Raw genomic sequence first — 19,026 nt, 5'->3', positions numbered from 1 at the left:
ACGTGTACAATACTTCAATTATATCTCCTCCAGACAGATAGAGAGTATTAAGAGCTACGATAAAGTTACCCAGGAGACGTAAAAGCTTGCAGCACCAGGTATTTCCAGGAGGTCTCACATTCATGTACTGACCAGGTCCTGCCCCGTTTAGCTTCCGAGATCTGACGAGATCGGGCACGTTCAGGATGGTGTGGCCGCAAGCCGAGATGCCTGGCTGCATGATGTCTCTTAAAGGTTGGCGGGTATTGACAGAACTTCAAGCAAAAAAAAAAAAAAAAAAAAAAAAAAAAATGGATGGAAAAATATCAGTGCAGCAAAGGGTGTTGACAGTAGCTGGGTACGTGTACAATACTTAAATTATATCTCCTCTGGACAGATAGAGAGTATTAAGAGCTACGATGAAGTTACCCAGGAGACGTAAAAGGCTTGCAGCACCTGGTATTTCTAGGAGGTCTCCCATCCAAGTACTGACCAGGCCCTGCCCCGTTTAGCTTCCGAGATCTGACGAGATCGGGCGCATTCAGGACGGTGTGGCCGCAAGCCCAGAGGCCTGGCTGCATTATGTCTCTTAAAGGTTGGCGGGTATTGACGGAACTTCCAGCAGAAAAAAAAAAAAAAAAAGAAAAATGGATGGAAAAATATCAGTGCAGCAAAGGGTGTTGACAGTAGCTGGGTACGTGTACAATACTTCAATTATATCTCCATCCAGACAGATAGAGAGTATTAAGAGCTACGATAAAGTTACCCAGGAGACGTAAAAGCTTGCAGCACCAGGTATTTCCAGGAGGTCTCACATTCATGTACCGACCAGGTCCTGCCCCGTTTAGCTTCCAAGATCTGACGAGATCGGGCGAGTTCAGGATGGTGTGGCCGCAAGCCGAGACGCCTGGCTGCATGATGTCTCTTAAAGGTTGGCGGGTATTGACAGAACTTCAAGCAAAAAAAAAAAAAAAAAAAAAAAAAAAAATGGATGGAAAAATATCAGTGCAGCAATGGGTGTTGACAGTAGCTGGGTACGTGTACAATACTTCAATTATATCTCCTCCAGACAAATAGAGAGTATTAAGAGCTACGATAAAGTTACCCAGGAGACGTAAAAGCTTGCAGCACCAGGTATTTCCAGGAGGTCTCACATTCATGTACCGACCAGGTCCTGCCCCGTTTAGCTTCCGAGATCTGACGAGATCGGGCGAGTTCAGGATGGTGTGGCCGCAAGCCGAGACGCCTGGCTGCATGATGTCTCTTAAAGGCTGGCGGGTATTGACGGAACTGCCAGGAAAAAAAAAAAAGAAAAATAGAGGGAAATATACCAGTGCAGCAAAGGGTGTTGAAAGCAGCCTAGTACGTGTACAATTCTTCAATTATATCTCCTGGAGACAGAAAGAGAGTATTAAGAGCTACGATGAAGTTACCCAGGAGACGTAAAAGGCTTGCAGCACCTGGTATTTCTAGGAGGTCCCCCATCCAAGTACTGACCAGGCCCTGCCCCGTTTAGCTTCCGAGATCTGACGAGATCGGGCGCATTCAGGACGGTGTGGCCGCAAGCCGAGAGGCCTGGCTGCATTATGTCTCTTAAAGGTTGGCGGGTATTGACGGAACTTCCAGCAGAAAAAAAAAAAAAAAAGAAAAATGGATGGAAAAATATCAGTGCAGCAAAGGATGTTGACAGTAGCTGGGTACGTGTACAATACTTCAATTATATCTCCTCCAGACAGATAGAGAGTATTAAGAGCTACGATAAAGTTACCCAGGAGACGTAAAAAGCTTGCAGCACCTGGTATTTCTAGGAGGTCTCCCATCCAAGTACTGACCAGGCCCTGCACCGTTTAGCTTCCGAGATCTGACGAGATCGGGCGCATTCAGGACGGTGTGTCCACAAGCCGAAAGCCCTGGCTGCATGATGTCTCTGAAAGGTTGGCGGGTATTGACGGAACTTCCAGCAAAAAAATAAAAGAAAAAAAGAAAAAAGAAAAATGGATGGAAAAATATCAGTGCAGCAAATGGTGTTGACAGTAGCTGGGTACGTGTACAATACTTCAATTATATCTCCTCCAGACAGATAGAGAGTATTAAGAGTTACGATGAAGTTACCCAGGAGACGTAAAAAGCTTGCAGCACCTGGTATTTCTAGGAGGTCTCCCATCCAAGTACTGACCAGGCCCTGCACCGTTTAGCTTCCGAGATCTGACGAGATCGGGCGCGTTCAGGACGGTGTGGCCGCAAGCCGAAAGCCCTGGCTGCATGATGTCTCTTAAAGGCTGGCGGGTATTGACGAAACTGCCAGCAAAAAAAAAAAAAAAAAAAAAAAAAAAAAAGAAAAATGGATGGAAAAATATCAGTGCAGCAAAGGATGTTGACAGTAGCTGGGTACGTGTACAATACTTCAATTATATCTCCTCCAGACAAATAGAGAGTATTAAGAGCTACGATAAAGTTACCCAGGAGACGTAAAAGCTTGCAGCACCAGGTATTTCCAGGAGGTCTCACATTCATGTACCGACCAGGTCCTGCCCCGTTTAGCTTCCGAGATCTGACGAGATCGGGCGAGTTAAGGATGGTGTGGTCGCAAGCCGAGACGCCTGGCTGCATGATGTCTCTTAAAGGCTGGCGGGTATTGACGGAACTGCCAGGAAAAAAAAAAAAGAAAAATAGAGGGAAATATACCAGTGCAGCAAAGGGTGTTGAAAGTAGCCTAGTACGTGTACAATTCTTCAATTATATCTCCTGGAGACAGAAAGAGAGTATTAAGAGCTACGATGAAGTTACCCAGGAGACGTAAAAGGCTTGCAGCACCTGGTATTTCTAGGAGGTCTCCCATCCAAGTACTGACCAGGCCCTGCACCGTTTAGCTTCCGAGATCTGACGAGATCGGGCGCATTCAGGACGGTGTGTCCACAAGCCGAAAGCCCTGGCTGCATGATGTCTCTTAAAGGTTGGCGGGTATTGACGGAACTTCCAGCAAAAAAATAAAAGAAAAAAAGAAAAAAGAAAAATGGATGGAAAAATATCAGTGCAGCAAAGGGTGTTGACAGTAGCCGGGTACGTGTACAATACTTCAATTATATCTCCTCCAGACAGAGAGAGAGTATTAAGAGCTACGATAAAGTTACCCAGGAGACGTAAAAGCTTGCAGCACTAGGTATTTCCAGGAGGTCTCACTATCATGTACTGACCAGGTCCTGCCCCGTTTAGCTTCCGAGATCTGACGAGATCGGGCGCGTTCAGGATGGTGTGGCCGCAAGCCGAGATGCCTGGCTGCATGATGTCTCTTAAAGGCTGGCGGGTATTGACAGAACTGCCAGCAAAAAAAAAAAAAGAAAAATAGAGGGAAATATACCAGTGCAGCAAAGGGTGTTGAAAGTAGCCGGGTACGTGTACAATTCTTCAATTATATCTCCTGGAGACAGAAAGAGAGTATTAAGAGCTACGATGAAGTTACCCAGGAGACGTAAAAAGCTTGCAGCACCTGGTATTTCTAGGAGGTCTCCCATCCAAGTACTGACCAGGCCCTGCCCCGTTTAGCTTTCGAGATCTGACGAGATCGGGCGCATTCAGGACGGTGTGGCCGCAAGCCAAGAGGCCTGGCTACATGATGTCTCTTAAAGGTTGGCGGGTATTGACGGAACTTCCAGCAAAAAAAAAAAAAAAAAAGAAAAATGGATGGAAAAATATCAGTGCAGCAAATGGTGTTGACAGTAGCTGGGTACGTGTACAATACTTCAATTATATCTCCTTCAGACAGATAGAGAGTATTAAGAGTTACGATGAAGTTACCCAGGAGACGTAAAAAGCTTGCAGCACCTGGTATTTCTAGGAGGTCTCCCATCCAAGTACTGACCAGGCCCTGCCCCGTTTAGCTTCCGAGATCTGAGGAGATCGGGCGCATTCAGGACGGTGTGGCCACAAGCCGAAAGGCCTGGCTGCATGATGTCTCTTAAAGGTTGGCGGGTATTGACGGAACTTCCAGCAAAAAAAAAAAAAAAAAAAAATAGAAAAATGGAGGGAAAAATATCAGTGCAGGAAAGGGTGTTGAAAGTAGCCGGGTACGTGTACAATTCTTCAATTATATCTCCTGCAGACTGAAAGAGAGTATTAAGAGCTACGATAAAGTTACCCAGGAGACGTAAAAGTTTGCAGCACCTGGTATTTCCAGGAGGTCTCACATTCAAGTACTGACCAGGTCCTGCCCCGTTTAGCTTCCGAGATCTGACGATATCATGCGCATTCAGGACGGTGTGGCCGAAAGCCGAGAGGCACGGCTGCATGATGTCTCTTTAAGGCTGGCGGGTATTGACGGAACTTACAGCAAAAAAAAAAAGAAAAAAGAAAAATGGAGGGAAAAATAGTGCAGCAAAGGGTTTTGAAAGTAGCCGGGTACGTGTACAATTCTTCAATAATATCTCCTACAGACTGAAAGAGAGTATTAAGAGCTATGATGAAGTTACCCAGGAGACGTAAAAAGCTTGCAGCACCTGGTATTTCCAGGAGGTCACCCATCCAAGTACTGACCAGGCCCTGCCCCGTTAGCTTCCGAAATCTGATGAGATCGGGCGCGTTCAGGACGGTGTGGCCGCAAGCCAAGAGGCCTGGCTGCATGATGTCTCTTAAAGGCTGGCGGGTATTGACGGAACTTCCAGCAAAAAATAAAAAATAAATAAATAGAAAAATGGAGGGAAAAATATCAGTGCAGAACAGGGTGTTGAAAGTAGCCGGGTACATGTACAATTCTTCAATTATATCTCCTCCAGACTGAATGAGAGTATTAAGAGCTACGCTGAAGTTACCCAGGAGATGTAAAAAGCTTTCAGCACCTGGTATTTCCAGGAGGTCACCCATCCAATTACTGACCAGACCCTGCCCAGTTTTTCTTCCGAGATCTGACGAGATTTTGCATCTTCAGGACGGTGTGGCCTCAAGCCAAGAGGCCTGGCTGCATGATGTCTCTTAAAGGCTGGAGGGTATTGATGGAACTTCCAGCAAGAAACAAAAGAAAAAAGAAAAATGTGGAGAAAAATATCAGTGCAGCAAAGCGTGTTGAAGGTAGCCAGGTACGTGTACAATTCTTCAATTATATCTCCTCCAGACAGATAGAGAGTATTAAGAGCTACGATAAAGTTACCCAGGAGACGTAAAAGCTTGCAGCACCAGGTATTTCCAGGAGGTCTCACATTCAAGTACTGAACAGGTCCTGCCCCGTTTAGCTTCCGAGATCTGACGAGATCGGGCGCGTTCAGGACGGTGTGGCCGCAAGCCGAGATGTCTGGCTGCATGACGTCTCTTAAAGGCTGGCGGGTATTGACGGAATTTCCAGCAAAAAAAAAAAAAAAAAAATAGAAAAATGGAGGGAAAAATATCAGTGCAGGAAAGGGTGTTGAAAGTAGCCGGGTACGTGTACAATTCTTCAATTATATCTCCTGGAGACAGAAAGAGAGTATTAAGAGCTACGATGAAGTTACCCAGGAGACGTAAAAAGCTTGCAGCACCTGGTATTTCTAGGAGGTCTCCCATCCAAGTACTGACCAGGCCCTGCCCCGTTTAGCTTCCGAGATCTGACGAGATCGGGCGCATTCAGGACGGTGTGGCCACAAGCCGAAAGGCCTGGCTGCATGATGTCTCTTAAAGGTTGGCGGGTATTGACGGAACTTCCAGCAAAAAAAAAAAAAAAAAATGGATGGAAAAATATCAGTGCAGCAAAGGGTGTTGACAGTAGCTGGGTACGTGTACAATACTTCAATTAAATCTCCTCCAGACAGATAGAGAGTATTAAGAGCTACGATAAAGTTACCCAGGAGACGTAAAAGCTTGCAGCACGAGGTATTTCCAGGAGGTCTCACATTCATGTACTGACCAGGTCCTGCCCCGTTTAGCTTCCGAGATCTGACGAGATCGGGCGCGTTCAGGATGGTGTGGCCGCAAGCCGAGATGCCTGGCTGCATGATGTCTCTTAAAGGCTGGCGGGTATTGACGGAACTGCCGGAAAAAAAAAAAAAGAAAAATAGAGGGAAAAATACCAGTGCAGCAAAGGGTGTTGAAAGTAGCCGGGTACGTGTACAATTCTTCAATTATATCTTCTCCAGACAGAAAGAGAGTATTAAGAGCTACGATGAAGTTCCCCAGGAGACGTAAAAAGCTGGCAGCACCTGGTATTTCTAGGAGGTCTCCCATCCAAGTACTGACCAGGCCCTGCCCCGTTTAGCTTCCGAGATCTGACGAGATCGGGCGCATTCAGGACGGTGTGGCCGCAAGCCGAGAGGCCTGGCTACATGATGTCTCTTAATGGCTGGCGGGTATTGACGGAACTTCCAGCAAAAAAAAAAAAAAAAAAAAAAAGAAAAAGAAAAATGGAGGGAAAAATATCAGTGCAGTAATGGGTTTTGAAAGTAGCCGGGTACGTGTACAATACTTCAATTATATCTCCTCCAGACAGATAGAGAGTATTAAGAGCTACGATAAAGTTACCCAGGAGAAGTAAAAGCTTGCAGCACCAGGTATTTCCAGGAGGTCTCACATTCATGTACTGACCAGGTCCTGCCCCGTTTAGCTTCCGAGATCTGACGAGATCGGGCGCGTTCAGGATGGTGTGGCCGCAAGCCGAGATGCCTGGCTGCATGATGTCTCTTAAAGGCTGGCGGGTATTGACGGAACTGCCAGCAAAAAAAAAAAAGAAAAATAGAGGGAAATATACCAGTGCAGCACAGGGTGTTGAAAGTAGTCGGGTACGTGTACAATTCTTCAATTATATCTCCTGGAGAAAGAAAGAGAGTATTAAGAGCTACGATGAAGTTACCCAGGAGACGTAAAAAGCTTGCAGCACCTGGTATTTCCAGGAGGTCACACATCCAAGTACTGACCAGGCCCTGCCCCGTTTAGCTTCCGAAATCTGATATGATCGGGCGCGTTCAGGACGGTGTGACTACAAGCCAAGAGGCCTGGCTGCATGATGTCTCTTAAAGGCTGGCGGATATTGACGGAACTTCCAGCAAAAAAATAAAATAAAAAGAAAAATGGAGGGAAAAATATCAGTGCAGCAAAGGCTGTTGAAAGTAGCCTAGTACGTGTACAATTCTTCAATTATATCTCCTCCAGACAGAAAGAGAGTATTAAGAGCTACGATGAAGTTACCCAGGAGACGTAAAAAGCTTGCAGCACCTGGTATTTCTAGGAGGTCTCCCATCCAAGTACTGACCAGGCCCTGCCCCGTTTAGCTTCCAAGATCTGACGAGATCGGGCGCATTCAGGACGGTGTGGCCGCAAGCCGAGAAGCCTGGCTACATGATGTCTCTTAATGGCTGGCGGGTATTGACGGAACTTCCAGCAAAAAAAAAAAAAAAAAAAAAAAGAAAAAGAAAAATGGAGGGAAAAATATCAGTCCAGTAATGGGTTTTGAAAGTAGCCGGGTACGTGTACAATACTTCAATTATATCTCCTCCAGACAGATAGAGAGTATTAAGAGCTACGATAAAGTTACCCAGGAGACGTAAAAGCTTGCAGCACCAGGTATTTCCAGGAGGTCTCACATTCATGTACCGACCAGGTCCTGCCCCGTTTAGCTTCCGAGATCTGACGAGATCGGGCGCGTTCAGGATGGTGTGGCCGCAAGCCGAGATGCCTGGCTGCATGATGTCTCTTAAAGGCTGGCGGGTATTGACGGAACTGCCAGCAAAAAAAAAAAAGAAAAATAGAGGGAAATATACCAGTGCAGCACAGGGTGTTGAAAGTAGCCGGGTACGTGTACAATTCTTCAATTATATCTTCTCCAGACAGAAAGAGAGTATTAAGAGCTACGATGAAGTTCCCCAGGAGACGTAAAAAGCTGGCAGCACCTGGTATTTCCAGGAGGTCTCACATTTAAGTACTGACCAGGTCCTGCCCCGTTTAGCTTCCGAGATCTGACAAGATCGGGCGCGTTCAGGACGGTGTGGCCGCAAGCCGAGATGTCTGGCTGCATGATGTCTCTTAAAGGCTAGCGGGTATTGTCGGAATTTCCAGCAAAAAAAAAAAAGAAAAATAGAGGGAAATATACCAGTGCAGCAAAGGGTGTTGAAAGTAGCCGGGTACGTGTACAATTCTTCAATTATATCTCCTGGAGACAGAAAGAGAGTATTAAGAGCTACGATGAAGTTACCCAGGAGACGTAAAAAGTTTGCAGCACCTGGTATTTCTAGTAGGTCTCCCATCCAAGTACTGACCAGGCCCTGCCCCGTTTAGCTTCCGAGATCTGACGAGATCGGGCGCATTCAGGACGGTGTGGCCGCAAGCCGAGAGGCCTGGCTACATGATGTCTCTTAATGGCTGGCGGGTATTGACGGAACTTCCAGCAAAAAAAAAAAAAAAAGAAAAAGAAAAAGAAAAATGGAGGGAAAAATATCAGTGCAGTAATGGGTTTTGAAAGTAGCCGGGTACGTGTACAATACTTCAATTATATCTCCTCCAGACAGATAGAGAGTATTAAGAGCTACGATAAAGTTACCCAGGAGAAGTAAAAGCTTGCAGCACCAGGTATTTCCAGGAGGTCTCACATTCATGTACTGACCAGGTCCTGCCCCGTTTAGCTTCCGAGATCTGACGAGATCGGGCGCGTTCAGGATGGTGTGGCCGCAAGCCGAGATGCCTGGCTGCATGATGTCTCTTAAAGGCTGGCGGGTATTGACGGAATTTCCAGAAAAAAAAAAAAAAAAAAATAGAAAAATGGAGGTAAAAATATCAGTGCAGGAAAGGGTGTTGAAAGTAGCCGGGTACGTGTACAATTCTTCAATTATATCTCCTGGAGACAGAAAGAGAGTATTAAGAGCTACGATGAAGTTACCCAGGAGACGTAAAAAGCTTGCAGCACCTGGTATTTCTAGGAGGTCTCCCATCCAAGTACTGACCAGGCCCTGCCCCGTTTAGCTTCCGAGATCTGACGAGATCGGGCGCGTTCAGGACAGTGTGGCCACAAGCCGAAAGGCCTGGCTGCATGATGTCTCTTAAAGGTTGGCGGGTATTGACGGAACTTCCAGCAAAAAAAAAAACAAAAAAAGAAAAAAGAAAAATGGATGGAAAAATATCAGTGCAGCAAAGGGTGTTGACAGTAGCCGGGTACGTGTACAATTCTTCAATTATATCTCCTGCAGACTGAAAGAGAGTATTAAGAGCTACGATAAAGTTACCCAGGAGACGAAAAAGCTAGCAGCACCTGGTATTTCCAGGAGGTCACCCATCCAAGTACTGACCAGGACCTGCCCCGTTTAGCTTCCGAGATCTGATGAGATTGGGCGCGTTCAGGACGGTGTGGCCGCAAGCCAAGAGGCCTGGCTGCATGATGTCTCTTAAAGGCTGACGGGTATTGACGGAACTTCCAGCAAAAAAAAAATGGATAAAGAAAAATGGAGGGAAAAATATCAGTGCAGCAATGGGTGTTGAAAGTAGCCGGGTACGTGTACAATACTTCAATTATATCTCCTCCAGACAGAAAGAGAGTATTAAGAGCTACGATGAACTCACCTAAAGGATTATTAGGAACACCATACTAATACTGTGTTTGACCCCCTTTCGCCTTCAGAACTGCTTTAATTCTACGTGGCATTGCTTCAACAAGGTGCTGAAAGCATTCTTTAGAAATGTTGGCCCATATTGATAGGATAGCATCTTGCAGTTGATGGAGATTTGTGGGATGCACATCCAGGGCACGAAGCTCCCGTTCCACCACATCCCAAAGATGCTCCATTGGGTTGAGATCTGGTGACTGTGGGGGCCAGTTTAGTACAGTGAACTCATTGTCATGTTCAAGAAACCAATTTGAAATGATTCGACCTTTGTGACATGGTGCATTATCCTGCTGGAAGTAGCCATCAGAGGATGGGTACATGGTGGTCAAAAAGGGATGGACATGGTCAGAAACAATGCTCAGGTAGGCCGTAGCATTTAAACGATGCCCAATTGGTACTAAGGGGCCTAAAGTGTGCCAAGAAGACATCCCCCACACCATTACACCACCACCACCAGCCTGCACAGTGGTAACAAGACATGATGGATCCATGTTCTCATTCTGTTTACGCCAAATTCTGACTCTACCATCTGAATGTCTCACCTCTTTTTCCTATTTGTAGTGGAGATGAGTGGTACCCGGTGGGGTCTTCTGCTGTTGTAGCCCATCCGCCTCAAGGTTGTACGTGTTGTGGCTTCACAAATGCTTTGCTGCATACCTCGTTTGTAACTAGTGGTTATTTCAGTCAAAGTTGCTCTTCTATCAGCTTGAATCAGTCGGCCCATTCTCCTCTGACCTCTTGCATCAACAAGGCATTTTCGCCCACAGGACTGCCGCATACTGGATGTTTTTCCCTTTTCACACCATTCTTTGTAAACCCTAGAAATGGTTGTGCGTGAAAATCCCAGTAACTGAGCAGATTGTGAAATACTCAGACCGGCCCGTCTGGCACCAACAACCATGCCACGCTCAAAATTGCTTAAATCACCTTTCATTCCCATTCAGACATTCAGTTTGGAGTTCAGGAGATTGTCTTGACCAGGACCACACCCCTAAATGCATTGAAGCAACTGCCATGTGATTGGTTGATTAGATAATTGCATTAATGAGAAATTGAACAGGTGTTCCTAATAATCCTTTAGGTGAGTGTATATGTATGTATGTGTATGTATGTCCAATTGCTTTGACAATACAAATGAAATGAATTGAGAGAGAGAGAGAGAGAGAGAGAGAGAGAGAGAGAGAGGAATATGAGCTCCTAAAAAACATTTGTTTTTATACATAAGCGGATTTAATTTGTGATTTACAAATGAATATATAGCACTATAAACATACACAGAAGACATGGAATAGAAATTCAGAAGAAAAAGTATTCAAAAAATAATAATTTTAAGAGAAACACAAAAAGAAGAAAGCAGAGAGACAGTTCAGGAAGAAAAGTCAGAAAAGAAAAGCTGAAGACAAGAATTGGAGGTAAGAGACAAATAATTAAACAAAAAAATATGTATTAATAAAATAAATAAGCATTCTCAGTAGTTGACTCAGCCAATGAAAATGCAGAGCTCCGATTTGAATAGAGTGACAGTAGGAGAGAGCCCAACTGCCACTGAGACTGATAGAAATCTATCGAACAGCAGTCTGACTGCAGAGCTGCCTTTTGAAATCCGATACCCTGAAGACATTCGCTCTGCACAGGCTAAGAAGGACTACAAACAAGCTGTGATGAGAGCATCTCCTGAGACCCTCATCCTAGACTACACCGGTAAAGGAGAAAACAGGGTCAAGAACAATCTACTGTTCTACACCGCCTTTCACAAAACCCTGTGCCAGACATACCCCAATAACAACAAGAGGGGCATTAGCAGAGGCAGGCAGATCTCAGTGCTGGTAGAGAAAGACACAGACAGTGTGATGCTCACTTTTAATGTATACCACAACGGGACCATCATGGTGCAGGGCAGCGAGAGCAGCCTGGACCAATTAGCTCTCGGCTTCCACACCTCAAAGCAGCAGACTGAGGTAGAGAAACAAGAGCCAGAGCCGGCCACCCTGCAGTCTGCCCCCAGCCACACGGAGCCAGACAGTGCCCCATCTCCCACAGACTGCCCCCCTGTCTCCCCAAAACTCTCCAGCAACATTAAAACACTAAAGGAATGCCTATCAGTGCTGGAGCTGGAGTTTGCGGAGTTCAGGGAGCAGACCTTGAGCACCCTGGCCCAGACCTCCTTGTGTGATCAGCTCCGGGATGAGATGCACAGACTAAAGATGCAGCACAAGGCTGAGATCCATGAGCTGAGAGCAGCAGTGAGAGACCTGGAGGAGCAGAGCCAAACCCTGAGGACGGAGCTGCGCAGAGCGAGGGAGGAGCTGACCTGGACACCCCAGCACAGCTAGCTGAGGAGCCTGCAGAGCCAGCTGGAGGAGCTAAGAGAGGAGCTACACATCACTGGAGCACAGAGACTGCACTGCACTGACCCCACAACACCTCCAACCCCTGACGCACCCACTGATCCACCCACACTCCCCACCACTCCTGACACACCCACTATCACCAGACCTGCCACTAATACACAACCCCCTGAAACGCCACTCCCCCAAAACACACCCGCTGCCCCCACCACTCCCGACGCAAACCCGGAGTGGCAGGTCAACGCAGAGGTGGTCATTCTGAGCGAATCCAATGGGAAGTTCCTGGTTGAGAGGCGCCTCTTCCCTGGGCGAAAAGTGAAAAAGCTTTGGTGCTCCACAGCACAGAGAGCCCTGGAGCTGCTCTCCAAGAGGAGGCTTTGCCAAGTCAAACACATCCTCATCCACACCGGCACTAACGACCTGAGTGCCCGCAGGGGCGATGTGGCCTCAGCCCTGAGACAGGTAGCAACGAAAGCCACAGAGGAATTCCCAACTGCCAAAATTTCCATCTCCACACTGCTGCCCCGCACAGACGTGCCCCTGCACATCATCCAGGCCATCAACGCAGAAGTGTCCCGAAGATGTGCCCTCCTCCCCAACGTCCACCTGGCACACCACTGAGACATCCAGCCACATCACCTGTATGACCACGTCCACCTCAACAAGACGGGTGTGAGGATCATCTCAAAGGTCCTCAAGGACACAACCCTGGGCCGAAACCCCACACACCCCCACCTCGAGACCAGGAGCAAACCCCCCAGCCCCCGGCCACATCCCCAGCCACCGGCTCCACCCCAGCCCCAGCCCCTGAGACCCCGCGGCCCCATTCCCCACCCCCCCATCCCCAGAGGGCCCGTCCAGCACAGCAGAGCGGACAGCCGGGGACCAGCACAGCCACACAGCCACGCAGCAGCGGCTTCCAGAGCCTGGAGGCCCGATGCTGCCCAGCTGGCCCAGATAAGGCAACTCCTCAGTGTCATCTGTTCCACACTGCTGAGTTAACTGAGCCTCAACACACATATATATGGTTGTGGAGATGGAGAGTAAGAAAAAATGTGATTTAATTATTCTGATATTTTGATGCAAACATAAAATCTTTGAGTGATTATTATGTATATCCATATATAATTATTAATAGTAATATAATATCAGTTGTAGACCACAAATTAAACTTTCTTATGTAGAAGAGACAAGTATAATAAAATATATTAACATGTCCTTTAAAATAAGCAGTTGGAATATGCAGGGTTTACGCTCCTCAACTTTTGGAATGAAGAGCACAGGCCCTGAACTGATCAACACTGTAAATAGTTCAGATGTTTTCATTCTTGTAGAGACTTGGTGCTGTGCAGATATGTCTATACACTGGATGGATACAATGGATATAGGGAGCTGATTGTGCCCTCCTATATAAAACCCAAAGTCAGGTGTGGCAGGGCCTCGTGGGGGATTATCGTGTGGTACAGGGAGGAGCTCCGAGCAGCCCTATGCCCAGTACAGAGAGGAGACACACACCTGTGGATGAAAATCAGAAAAGACACCCTACAAAATAACACAGATATATACCTATGTGCAATTTATATGCCACCCGCAGACTCCCCCTACTATAATGAGGAAGGCTTTCATGAGCTTCAAAACGAAATCTGCCACTTCCAGACCCTGGGCTCTGTACTGCTGTGTGGCGATCTCAATGCCAGGACTGGCAGAGAGATGGACTACATCAATACAGAGGGGAACACACACCTGTTCGGAGACTCCCCGCTGTGCCACACACACACCTCCACACTGACACAGCCACGACAGCGTGGTAAACAAGAGCAGGAAGCAGGTAGTGCGCCTATGTAAAAGCCTGGGTCTATATATCATCAATGGCAGGACCAGGGGGTACTCTCTGGGGAGATTCACATACTGCTCGGCTCTGGGCAGCAGTGTGGTGGACTACGCCATAACTGACCTGGACCCACAAGCCAACAATGCATTTATAGTCAGACAACAATCTCCACTATCAGACCACAGCCAAATAACACTTTACCTAAAAAGATCAGCGCAGCCACAAGTCAGAGCCAAACTTCCCACAAAACTGGTCTCCCTGCCACCCAGTTAGAGATGGTCAGAGCCCAGCACAGAGAACTACACAAGAGCCCTGAATAGTGATGAGATTGAAAACATGTTAGACAGATATCAATCCTCACACTATCAAATAAACCAAAACGGAATAAACTCAGCCACCAAAACACTGAATGAAATATTTGAGAGACTGGCTTTAAAATCAAACATTAAAACAATTAAAAACCAAAATATGAAATCGTCTAAAAGAAAAAAAGAACAGTGGTGTGACCAGGAGTGTGAAACTTCTAGGAAACACCTGAGACATCTCTCCAACACTAAACACAGAGAGCCCGACAACCAGGAGGCTCGCCTCAGCTACTGCCAGGCCCTGCGGCACTACAAGCAACTCCTCAGTAAGAAAAAAGACCACTATATGGGCAGAATAAATACCCCAAAAACAAAAAATGAAATACCAATTCAAAATGGAGAAATCTGGAAAACACACTTTGAAAAACTTTACCAAAATGTTGAAAACAATCCAAAGCCAGAACAGGTTAAAATATTAAAAAACCTAAATAAATTGGAAGAAATCATTAAGAATAACCAAAATCCCTTAGATAACCCATTTACAATATAGGAACTAAAACATCAACTCAAAATCCTCAAACCCAGGAAAGCCAGCGGCCCCGACAGCATCAGCCCTGAGATGCTGAAGCACAGCAGCCCGCAGCTGCAGGAGGCTCTGCTCAAACTCTTTAACCTGGTGCTGAGAGCCGGGTGTTTCCCTGAGGTCGGGAATCAAGGATTGATCACCCCGATTTTTAAAAGTGGAGACAAATTAGACCCCAATAACTACTGGGGCAGCTGTGTGAGCAGTAACCTGGGGAAGGTGTTCTGCAGTATCATCAACGCCCAGATACTGGCCTTCCTTACCAAGCACAGTGTCCTGAATAAGAGTCAGATTGGCTTCCTACCAAAACACCGCACAACCGATCATATTTACACTCTACACACCCTCATAAATAAATATACCCAAAACAATAAAGGAAAAATATTTGCCTGTTTTGTAGACTTTAGAAAGGCATTTGACTCAATCTGGCACAAGGGATTATTTTATAAACTTCTACAGAGTGGTGTAGGGGGTAAAGTTTATGACATCATTAAATCAATGTATTCTGAAAACAAATGCGGAGTTCAAATTGGCAACTCAAGAACAGAGTTCTTCACTCAGGGGCGGGGAGTGAGACAGGGCTGCAGTCTGAGTCCAACACTGTTCAACATCTACATCATCGAGTTGGCCACAGTGTTGGAGCAGTCTGACGCCCGCAGCCTAACTCTCCATGACACAGAGATCAAGTTCCTGCTCTATGCAGACGACCTGGTGCTGCTGTCGCCCACAGAGCAGGGGCTTCAGCAGAACCTGGCGCTGCTAGAGCAGTACTGTCAGAAATGGGCCCTGGCAGTCAATCTGGACAAGACCAGAGTTATGGTTTTCCAGAAAAAAGCCCCATCTCAGGGAAACAGGTACCGCTTCACTCTGGGCAGCACTGGATTAGAGCACTGCACCAGATACAACTACCTTGGCCTGACCATCAGTGCGTCAGGGAGCTTCAGCCTGGCTATAAACGCATTAAAAGACAAGGCACGCCGGGCATTTTATGCCATAAAGACACAATTTGGGAAAACAACAATACCAATAACTATTTGGATTAAAATATTAAACTCCATCATCCAACCAATCCTGCTATATGGGAGCGAAGTGTGGGGTCCCCTCATGAACCTCAATAACAACAATTGGGACAAAAGCCCCATGGAAATATTCCACCTAGAATTTAATAAAAACATCTTACACGTACACAGAAACGCCCCCACGGCTCTGAGGCTCACAGAGCCCGAACACACAATGACCAAAACAACAACAATTGGGAAAATTGACATGTACCTGAAAAGCAAATACACAAAAGATTAGAGACACGAATTAGAATTACAAAACAAATTGGAATGCTACCGGGCCCTGAATAGAAACATTACATTGGCTGAATACTTAAAAATCCAAAATATAAAAGAGAGACAAAATCTAACTAAATACAGGCTCAGTGACCACAGCCTCGCCATTGAAAAAGGCCGCTACAGAAAATTCTGGGTTGCCAGAGAAGAGCGGCTGTGCAGCCAGTGTGACCTAGGGGAGGTCGAAACACAGGCGCATTTCCTGCTGTCCTGCCCTAAATACACAAAAATCAGGGAGACATACTTTAAAATATTAAAAATGCATATCCCTGAGTTCAGCATGATCCCCGATTGCTGCAAACTCCCCGTCCTGCTGGGAGAGGAGGAGCGCACTGCCTTCTTAGCAGCGCAATATGTATCCACCTGCCACAGCCTGCGAGACAGTGTGTAGACACCAGCCTGTGGCACTCCATTTGCAAAACAAAATAAAAACAGTGATTTTTCTGATGTCATGACACAAATTTTGATACAAACAACAAATATGGTTTATATCCTACTTAATTTTATTTCAATGTGTACTATATTTGTTCCACTGAATCTTGTATTGCAATGTTTTGTCTTGATTGATAGAACATTTGTATCTGCTTTGGCAATATTGTGATAGATCATGCCAATAAAGAACCTTTGAATTGAATTGAAATGAATTGACAGACAGACAGACACACGCACACACACACACACACACACACACACACACACACACACACACACACACACACACACAGAGCCAGCCAGCCAGACAGCCAGCCAGCTCAGCCATGACATCACGAGCCTCTCTCAGCTGACTGCTATGACATCACAGAGCACGTACATTCCGTTGCTTGCCGTCTGTCAACCACTCAGTCACTGCCAGCCAGACTGGCTGGCTGGCTGGATGGGGGGGCTGCTTGCTGCTGCTGCGTATCTTAGCAAGCTAATTTGCCTGACCGGCCTTCCTACTCCTATGCCCAAATGCCCACCTAAGCCTCGTTTGTAATGCATGTCATTGTATTTCAAAAAGGAATCTGGAAATAGTAAACCTATTTTCTTTATTTGAATGTATTAAAGATCACATTTTATTACATTTTCTTTTTCTGTACTTCATTACATTATATTGAGATTCATAATTCTATTATTTATTTTCCGTATGTATGTATGTATGTATTATTGTATGGAAGGAAAGTTAGAAATGATTTTCTCAAACCTGTTTTTCTCTCTTGTATACTTAAGAAAGATAAGGTCAAGCTAGAAGGTCAGGAGGCCATAAGGTAGTTTGATTTCTGTTTGTTATTTACGATGAGAACCTTGGAGACAATGTCAAACGGTATGACCTACGTGCCTGTTCCTTAAAACCATGTGTAGATCTATGAACTCTGTTCTATAATGAAATATGTTCTGCTTAGTTAGCCTTTAAGATAACATAGTAATGATTTTCTAGCATGTATGTATGTATGTATGTATGTCCAATTGCTTTGACAATGAATTGAATTGAGAGGGAGAGAGAGAGAGAGAGAGAGAGAGAGACAGACAGACTGACAAACACAAACAGACACACACACACACACACACACACACACACACACAGACACACACACAGCCAGCCAGCCAGCTCAGCGATGACATCACAAGCCTCTCTCAGCTGACTGCTATGACATCACAGAGCATGAACATTCCGTTGCTTGCCGTCTGTCAACCACTCAGTCACTGCCAGCCAGACTGGCTGGCTGGCTGGATGGGGGGGCTGCTTGCTGCTGCTGTGTACCTTAGCAAGCTTATTTGCTTGACCGGCCTTCCTACTCCTCTGCCCACATGCCCACCTATGCCCGATCTGCTGTTCACCTGGATCACAGCTCCGCCCCAACAAGGCAGATCCTCCCAAAAATGGTACAAACTGATCCACGTTCCCCTCCACAGAAAGCTTTAGCCCAAAATAAGGGACACATTCTGCCCAATATGTCAGCGCCAACCACAGCCTGAGGGACACAGTGACACACGAGCACCGGCTGTAAATATAATGTAAATACTCGTTTGTAATGCATGTCATTGTATTTCAAAAAAGGAATCTGGAAATGGTATACCTATTTTCTTTATTTGTATGTATTAAAGATCACATTTTATTACATTTTCTTTTTCTGTACTTCATTACATCTTATTGTGATTCATAATTCTATTATTTATTTTCCGTGTATATGTATGTATGTATGTATTGTGACAAACCAAGGGGCAGGGTCATACATGGCAGATATGTCAGGCCAGGTCTGCTGCAAGGTGTGTACTCTAGGGTAGAATACCGACCCTAGGCAACTACACTCCCCAGAAACCCTCAGGCAGCCATTCTAGCACCTAATGTGGTCACTTGGTGTTACTTCCTCAATTATTCACCAGGTATATAAGGCGGGCCTGAGAGAGAGAGAAGTGAGAGACAATAGGGTGAGTTATCTGGAAAACAGAGGTAGCTCATAAGGAGAAAGCCAAGACTTATTTATTCCAGACTTTGTTTAAAATAGAATGATTATGTAAGATTAGTTACAACTCCAGTGTGAGTTAGGTTTTGTTTTCAGATTTGTTTTGTTTGAAGTAAACATACAGGCACAGCCCTGTATTTGCAACCTCCTCCCTGGGTCATGACTGGTTTTTACTCCTAAGAAGATCACAGAGAAGACCCGCACATGTGTACAGCCAAGGCGTTTTGTCACATTTGGTGTAGAATGCGGGCAGCACCTCATGAAACCCAGACTGGCTGAGTGAATTTTTTTATCCAAAAAAAAAAAACTACAGGCTGTAATAGCCCAACAGGAAGCGACCAGGGTGCAGCAGGTGGCTCACCAGGATGCTATGCGGATGCATCAGGAAGCACTGCAGGTCCAGCATGATACAAATAAAATGTTTAGAGAAGAGCAGGAAAAGGTGACTAAAGAGCTGAAAGAGAGTGTTGAAGCACTTGCAACCAGGATTGGGCCACAGGGGGCTGCAACCCATTCCACTCCCCGCACCAATCACTTTCTGCAGAAAATGACAAAACAGGACGATGTTGAGGCCTTCCTTATGACCTTTGAGAGGACAGCGGAGAGAGGGATGGCCAAAAGATTCCTGGGCAGGGCTTGTGGCACCTTATC

General features: G+C 45.9%; 11 non-coding genes and 15 pseudogenes across 11 annotated transcripts; all 26 read right to left on the bottom strand.

Annotated features, from left to right (window-relative positions):
- Window positions 1–83: 83 nt before the first annotated feature.
- Window positions 84–202, bottom strand: LOC136761395 (uncharacterized; annotated as a pseudogene).
- A 221-nt stretch (window positions 203–423) lies between these two features.
- LOC136762512 (5S ribosomal RNA) lies at window positions 424–542 on the bottom strand. The gene has a single exon (XR_010820709.1). It is a non-coding gene; the product is annotated as a 5S ribosomal RNA (ribosomal RNA).
- Window positions 543–759: 217 nt separating this feature from the next.
- Window positions 760–878, bottom strand: LOC136761890 (uncharacterized; annotated as a pseudogene).
- A 220-nt stretch (window positions 879–1,098) lies between these two features.
- LOC136761658 (uncharacterized) lies at window positions 1,099–1,217 on the bottom strand (annotated as a pseudogene).
- A 210-nt stretch (window positions 1,218–1,427) lies between these two features.
- LOC136760727 (5S ribosomal RNA) lies at window positions 1,428–1,546 on the bottom strand. Its single transcript, XR_010820282.1, has one exon. It is a non-coding gene; the product is annotated as a 5S ribosomal RNA (ribosomal RNA).
- A 216-nt stretch (window positions 1,547–1,762) lies between these two features.
- On the bottom strand, window positions 1,763–1,881 carry LOC136761089 (uncharacterized; annotated as a pseudogene).
- Window positions 1,882–2,106: 225 nt separating this feature from the next.
- LOC136762602 (5S ribosomal RNA) lies at window positions 2,107–2,225 on the bottom strand. The gene has a single exon (XR_010820796.1). It is a non-coding gene; the product is annotated as a 5S ribosomal RNA (ribosomal RNA).
- Window positions 2,226–2,452: 227 nt separating this feature from the next.
- Window positions 2,453–2,571, bottom strand: LOC136762029 (uncharacterized; annotated as a pseudogene).
- Window positions 2,572–2,781: 210 nt separating this feature from the next.
- Window positions 2,782–2,900, bottom strand: LOC136761027 (uncharacterized; annotated as a pseudogene).
- A 224-nt stretch (window positions 2,901–3,124) lies between these two features.
- Window positions 3,125–3,243, bottom strand: LOC136761917 (uncharacterized; annotated as a pseudogene).
- A 211-nt stretch (window positions 3,244–3,454) lies between these two features.
- LOC136762469 (5S ribosomal RNA) lies at window positions 3,455–3,573 on the bottom strand. The gene has a single exon (XR_010820667.1). It is a non-coding gene; the product is annotated as a 5S ribosomal RNA (ribosomal RNA).
- A 216-nt stretch (window positions 3,574–3,789) lies between these two features.
- Window positions 3,790–3,908, bottom strand: LOC136762522 (5S ribosomal RNA). The gene has a single exon (XR_010820719.1). It is a non-coding gene; the product is annotated as a 5S ribosomal RNA (ribosomal RNA).
- A 552-nt stretch (window positions 3,909–4,460) lies between these two features.
- Window positions 4,461–4,578, bottom strand: LOC136762681 (5S ribosomal RNA). The gene has a single exon (XR_010820874.1). It is a non-coding gene; the product is annotated as a 5S ribosomal RNA (ribosomal RNA).
- Window positions 4,579–5,133: 555 nt separating this feature from the next.
- On the bottom strand, window positions 5,134–5,252 carry LOC136761086 (uncharacterized; annotated as a pseudogene).
- A 219-nt stretch (window positions 5,253–5,471) lies between these two features.
- LOC136762034 (5S ribosomal RNA) lies at window positions 5,472–5,590 on the bottom strand. The gene has a single exon (XR_010820426.1). It is a non-coding gene; the product is annotated as a 5S ribosomal RNA (ribosomal RNA).
- Window positions 5,591–5,799: 209 nt separating this feature from the next.
- Window positions 5,800–5,918, bottom strand: LOC136761678 (uncharacterized; annotated as a pseudogene).
- A 210-nt stretch (window positions 5,919–6,128) lies between these two features.
- LOC136762481 (5S ribosomal RNA) lies at window positions 6,129–6,247 on the bottom strand. The gene has a single exon (XR_010820679.1). It is a non-coding gene; the product is annotated as a 5S ribosomal RNA (ribosomal RNA).
- Window positions 6,248–6,473: 226 nt separating this feature from the next.
- LOC136761192 (uncharacterized) lies at window positions 6,474–6,592 on the bottom strand (annotated as a pseudogene).
- Window positions 6,593–6,802: 210 nt separating this feature from the next.
- LOC136761358 (uncharacterized) lies at window positions 6,803–6,921 on the bottom strand (annotated as a pseudogene).
- Window positions 6,922–7,137: 216 nt separating this feature from the next.
- LOC136762492 (5S ribosomal RNA) lies at window positions 7,138–7,256 on the bottom strand. Its single transcript, XR_010820690.1, has one exon. It is a non-coding gene; the product is annotated as a 5S ribosomal RNA (ribosomal RNA).
- A 226-nt stretch (window positions 7,257–7,482) lies between these two features.
- LOC136761478 (uncharacterized) lies at window positions 7,483–7,601 on the bottom strand (annotated as a pseudogene).
- A 210-nt stretch (window positions 7,602–7,811) lies between these two features.
- On the bottom strand, window positions 7,812–7,930 carry LOC136761590 (uncharacterized; annotated as a pseudogene).
- A 210-nt stretch (window positions 7,931–8,140) lies between these two features.
- On the bottom strand, window positions 8,141–8,259 carry LOC136762667 (5S ribosomal RNA). The gene has a single exon (XR_010820861.1). It is a non-coding gene; the product is annotated as a 5S ribosomal RNA (ribosomal RNA).
- Window positions 8,260–8,484: 225 nt separating this feature from the next.
- Window positions 8,485–8,603, bottom strand: LOC136761191 (uncharacterized; annotated as a pseudogene).
- Window positions 8,604–8,821: 218 nt separating this feature from the next.
- Window positions 8,822–8,940, bottom strand: LOC136762596 (5S ribosomal RNA). Its single transcript, XR_010820790.1, has one exon. It is a non-coding gene; the product is annotated as a 5S ribosomal RNA (ribosomal RNA).
- Window positions 8,941–9,163: 223 nt separating this feature from the next.
- Window positions 9,164–9,282, bottom strand: LOC136760826 (uncharacterized; annotated as a pseudogene).
- Window positions 9,283–19,026: the final 9,744 nt, after the last annotated feature.

This window comes from Amia ocellicauda, chromosome 10, assembly GCF_036373705.1.
Source record: "Amia ocellicauda isolate fAmiCal2 chromosome 10, fAmiCal2.hap1, whole genome shotgun sequence".
In the NCBI taxonomy this organism is placed as follows: Eukaryota; Metazoa; Chordata; class Actinopteri; order Amiiformes; family Amiidae; genus Amia; species Amia ocellicauda.
Note: the sequence above shows the minus strand (reverse complement) of the source record. Positions and strands in the feature narration are given on the sequence as shown.